The sequence below is a fragment of the Ptychodera flava genome, chromosome 16, assembly GCF_041260155.1.
Source record: "Ptychodera flava strain L36383 chromosome 16, AS_Pfla_20210202, whole genome shotgun sequence".
NCBI lineage: Eukaryota > Metazoa > Hemichordata > Enteropneusta > Ptychoderidae > Ptychodera > Ptychodera flava.
In genome coordinates this window covers 24190412-24196411 of record NC_091943.1, presented here as the reverse complement: position 1 = coordinate 24196411, position 6000 = coordinate 24190412, and positions in this window count along the sequence as shown.

The window sequence follows — 6000 nt, the reverse complement described above, 5'->3', positions numbered from 1 at the left end:
TATTCCAATTTCTGCCTTTTAGAACTTGATTCTTGCCAAAAGACATCAAATATATGACCTAAGTGTCATAAATAGATGTGACATCGCCAAGTTCCATTTAATAATTTGCGATCGAGTGCTTCTCTTGTATGATAAATTACAAACTGTCATAACTCTGCAATGGTACAGCACGATACAGCGAATTATAAACCCGCAATGTCACGTCTAGGTAATCCTTTTTTATTATGACAATTATTATGATTAGATTATTATGATTATAATTATGATGGTGATGATGATGATCATTATTATATCGTTATCATCATCATCATCATCATCATCATCATCATCATCATCATTATGATTATTATTATTATTATTATTATTATTATTATTATTGTGGTTGTTTGTTGTTGTTTTTACTGCTGTTGTTGTCGCTGTTGTTGTTGTTATTTTTGTTTTGTTTTTGCTTTGTTTTGCATACAGTAAGTGCAATTTTAACCGACCTTGGCACACGCGTTGACTTTCATGTTAGGTTCTATCAAATGCGTGGCGATACAAATCTTAGAACGTTATGCCGAGAATTAAAGCATGTGAATGTCTGGAGAATATAGTTCATACACAAGTTAAGCTCTTCATTGGCTACTTAGCATGAGCTGAGTGTATCAGCATTGAAACCTGATAAACTTAATGTGGGGTGCCTTGTAACGAGCAAATGGGTGATAAGTTTGATAGGATCGTGGCAATAAGCATGGAACTACTTAACTTAGGACACGACTTAACGACTAAAAGTAATCTAATCATGTAGAGAAGCGAAACTTCCTCGACAGTAGAAAAACAAGTATGGAGATATGCAAAGCTAGATACATGGTGATTTGAAACAAACTTAAACGGTTCCTTAACATTCCTTATCAGGAAGGAGGGGGTTGACAGATAGAGTACATCCACGCCTTACTCCTAACTATGGGTTTTTGCATGATTGCTTTCAGTGTATTCTTGAGTCATACCCGAGAACTCTTCGCAGGCCCAAGAAGAACAGGTTTTGTAAAATGTTACGCTACAGTCAAGGTGCCAGATGGGGAAGAACAGTGCAACTAACATATTTTGATCCAAAACTCATCTATAATTTACAAGGTTTTCAAAACGCTAAATTCATTACCAACAAGTAAAATATACGCTACAATGAAACACAGTTGAATTATTCTTTCGCGAATGAGACTCAGCCTGTAGGGACTGACGTAATCGCGAGAGAAAGAAATAACGGAAACACTACAGTGTACAGATCTCTAAATTTTCAGAAATGTTATATTATTGTTCCCTCTTCGATACAATATATTTTAAGCATTGATGTAGATATCGTATTTTGAATATTTGTATCTGAGCGTTATTCATGTTGCAAAGTAGCTTGGAAACCACTATCGTCGGTTTGTTGACAATATACCAATTGGGAAAAAAAGGAACACACACACATACAAACACACACATATATATATATCTATATCTCTATCTATCTATCTATCTATCTATCTATCTATCTATCTATCTATCTATCTATCTATCTATCTATCTATCTATCTATCTATCTACCTACCATCCACACAATAGAATGAAAAGCCCCATCTAAGAGTCAGAACACCCACATTGTACCGACTGATTAGCTCAGTTGGTAGAGCATCCGTATTGTATACAGGGGGTGTGGGTTCGAGTCCCGCATGGGTCACTTTTCATTTACCACTGTGTATTATAGATAGATAGATAGATAGATAGATAGATAGATAGATAGATAGATAGATAGATAGATAGATATTTCATATCTGAAAAATTTGGTTAAAATCAGCGATACTCTTACCCGAGTACCTAACCGCTTTGTAGCAGAAGTGAACTATAGATCTGCATGCACAGATAAGCCGCGGGGTATCACTTCATGCATCATTAACGTTCAAGTCACGTCATTCTCATCAGGAGTGGTGTTTTTATGTTCGAAAACAGAAAGTAGTAAAACGGCTAAGTTAAAAGTGAAGAAGAATTCAGTTAGTAAAATAGGCGTTATCACGTCATGTGGTCATGTGATAACCAGGCCGACGTCACGTACGTCTGGCACAGACGTTCTGAAAGGTTAACGACAATTCTATATGCAGTCACTTTCTCCTTGTTTGTGATACAGTTAAGATTATGTGTATTTTTCTTTTTTTTCTATTTTCCTGATGTTGTCTGTGAATTTACATAAACTACCTAAAACGTCATATTAAAGAAGCAAATATCTTAAATAAAAGATATTTTGCAGATTTTACATCTGTACTTGAAGCACTCGCTATGATTTCGCACTTTAACAAAATGTTGTCTCACTCTATATGTTATCTGACACCTTCATAAAGATTTCTTTAAACTAAGAGAGCATTGATTTTTCTGGGGAGGGGATGCCGGTGGAAATATTGGGGAGACTGTTACAAAACCGTTTAAGGGGTCAAAGTTTACAATCAATGGTCGGATGGATCAAATTTTCCAAAGATTTTCGTGGGGTTATAGCAAACAACAGAATTTACCAAACAAATGTAAAACAGAATACGAACATAGCTTTATTCTGTATGGTCAGGTGATAACAAGCATTTTTGTTCACAAAAATGAAATTTTCAAGTTGACCAAGAGAAATGAGTGTACCATGTTCACAATGTAACTTTCATAACACTTCGAATATCAGGGAAAATAGCTCAAAGTTTTTGAAAATATGGTATATGAAGTGTTTGCAAAGAATTTTGGACTGTGTAATTTCATACATTACAACAAGAAATTTAATTTGAAATTTAATCTTGGAAATGTTTATTTACTATACACAATGTAGTCTATGAGGAAACTATGAACAACATGTTTTTCAATACAAAACTAGCTAAATCTGTGTGTTTATAGATGGTTGATTATTGATATTAATGTACTTGATCAGATATACAGGTGCATATGTGTGCAAGAAATATGATTTTGGAAATTCATCGAAATGTTGATTCACTACACATGGTAGTCTATGAGGAATCTAGCAACATTTTTTTTAAGATACAAAACTAGCTAACTCTGTGTATTATAGACACTTGATTAATGATATTAATGTACTTGCTTAGACTAGTGTGAAAAACGATATATGTGTACGCAAGAAATTTGATTTTTTTTTTAATTTCACAGAAATGTAGTCTCTGAGTAAACTATCAATATTTTTTCCGATACAAAACTAGCTAAATGTGTGTATTTATGCACTCTTGATTATTGATATTAATGTACGTGATTAGACTAGGGTGGTTACAGGTGTATGTGTGTGCAAGAAATTTGATTTTAGAATTTCACCAAAATGTTGATTCACAATACATTGTGGTCTATGAGCAACCTATGAATATTTTTTTCAATGCAAAATTAGCCGTGTCTCTGCTTTTAATTATGTTTCACGATTGAAATAAATGTACGTAATGAGAATAGGACGTTTGAAAGAGCAGGTGTGAACAACAAATATATATTGCAGTTTCACCCTGGTGATCATTTGTAAAGTTCGAAAAGGATACTTTGAAAGTTCAAAAGGTCAAATGCGAAATTATATGTCAATTCATTTTATGCTGCTCAAGACATTTTACGCAAGGCAACATACATTTTTCAATAACACCCGGACAAAAAAATTAATTATTACAATTCGTGTGTTTGGAAGGATATAACTATCATTCCGAGACGGAATGCAATGGTTAGAGACTCAACTCGACATTTACAATGACTAATAGAGAATTCAAGACAGATCTAATACCTTCGCCTGCAAATTATATCGAAATGCCATGGTATTGTACTAAATCTAAAAATGTTGACAGCTCCCCCCCCCCCTGAATTCCATGTTTGATTATGAAAGAGATTGCTGTTAGCTTTAAAAGGGTTAGAGCAAAAGTTTAAGACGTTCTGCTTCGATTCGCTAATCTCCAAAGTCGATGAAAGTAACAATTTTGAGTCGATTCAGTGACATATTCATATGATGGTAGCCAAGTAAACTATCAGAGAGTTTATCTCCCCGGGGCCATAAAGATTAAGAAATTTGGAATACACTGACAACATAAGCTATTTATAATACAAATACAACACCTTAAATCTACAAAGAGATGTCGTTTAAATTCTTCCCTATAATATTTAAATAACTGCCTTAAAAACACAAATATCTCAGTAAATTTCACTTCTGTTTTCAACCCACTCCGCATAACAGCAACCTGTGTTGACCATGCATTTGGCTCTTAGGGCATTAGCTTATTTTGAGAGTTAGCTCACACCGCTACTACACTGTTTGACAAAATGACAAAATTGCGTAACACAGTCTAGCATGTGCAGGGATGCGCATCGTTGATATATTTAAGAAGTATATTGATCAATTCGCAACACAAACTGACACACATATGTATGGCATTGTACATTTTCCTTAAACTAGTATTGATTGCACTGGATAGGTTCAAAAACTGAAAACAATCAAGAAAGGGCAACATGGCGACAATTCTGTTGTGATTCTTTTTGGCTAGCATATGAGAAAAAGTGCGTCATAGAACACTGCAATTATACTGACTTTGAATGAGATCGTTTCAGCATTCCTCCAGAATACGACAGTGTAGACTAATGAATATAAACTGATTTCGCTTGTAAAGAGAACTGTTCTGAGTCAGTATCGAGAGAAGCACACAGTTTAAATTATTGTCACAGATTGGCTATCGCAATAAAATCTCTTCCAACAACATCTGTATAGAAGTATGTCGTTCTAACTAAACTTTGCTTGACTTAAAATGAAGAAGTGAAAATTGCTGAATCATCAACTTTATCAGTTCGTTTCAAGAAATGTCAAAAATTCCATATACTGTTGGTAATAAATGGGAAGTCTTATGATCGAGCACGTATTGCACGTATCCAGCCAATTTAAAGTTTCACCCCTCAAATTGGACAAAAGAGAGTGTCGATTTAGTATTCCAATTTTTACCTTTTAGATCTTGATTCTTGCAAAAATACATCAAATATATGACCTATGTCATGAATATATGTGACAACGTCAAATTCCATTAAATAATTTACGATTGAGAGATTTTCGTGTAAGACGTGTTACAAACTTTCATAACTCTGAAATGGTATGGTACGATACGGCGAGTGATAAACCCGTAACGTCTTGGTAATCTTCTTCTTCTTCTTCTTCTTCTTCCGCCATATTGGATAGACGTACAGAAGAAGGGCTCCTACTTGTTTTGTTTTTCTACCTGTGAGAAGTGCCATCCTTCGTCAATTGTCATCAGTTTATGTTGTGAGTAGTGTTAAGTTCTTTTGGGTCTTGTCTCCGGTCCGGTTTCATCTTCGATTAGGTGGATTTCCTTCGATTTTATTTTTTGTCATTTGTTAACCCGTGGTCGGCAATATGGCCGCCCGGGAGGACAAGCCATTTCGGAATCTGACACGCAAGCATGCTGTCAGGTGTACTAATATTGAAGGTGTCCCTGTTGAAAGCTATGTTGAAGAGATTGCAAAGAGAGTCGGAAGTGAAAATGTTATTGCTGCATCTAGAATGAATAAGTCCGTGGTTGTGTTCTTAGCAACACTCGGTAATGTTGAAAGTATTGTTGAGTCCAAGTTTGCTTTGTTTGATGAATTAGTCGATGTGGAACACATGGTGAAACCGGCCTCAAAATTAATTCTGTCAAATGTTCCTCCGTTCATTCCTGATGAAGTTTTGGAGGAACATTTATGGAAACTTGGTAGAGTTGTTGGTCACCTAAGAGCAATCCCTCTTGGTTGTAAAAATGCTTCGCTGAAGCATGTGAAGTCGTTTAGACGACAAGTTCATGTTTTGTTACACAATGAGAACATCAGTGGTGTAATTCAAATCAAATATGATGATCGTTTTTATTCTGTTTACGTTTCTATTGATGAACTGCGTTGTTTTCATTGTGGACTAAAAGGTCATATCCGTAAACGTTGTCCAAACTATAGATCTTCAGAAAACAACGATAATGACACTGAAAATGTTCAAAAAGACAA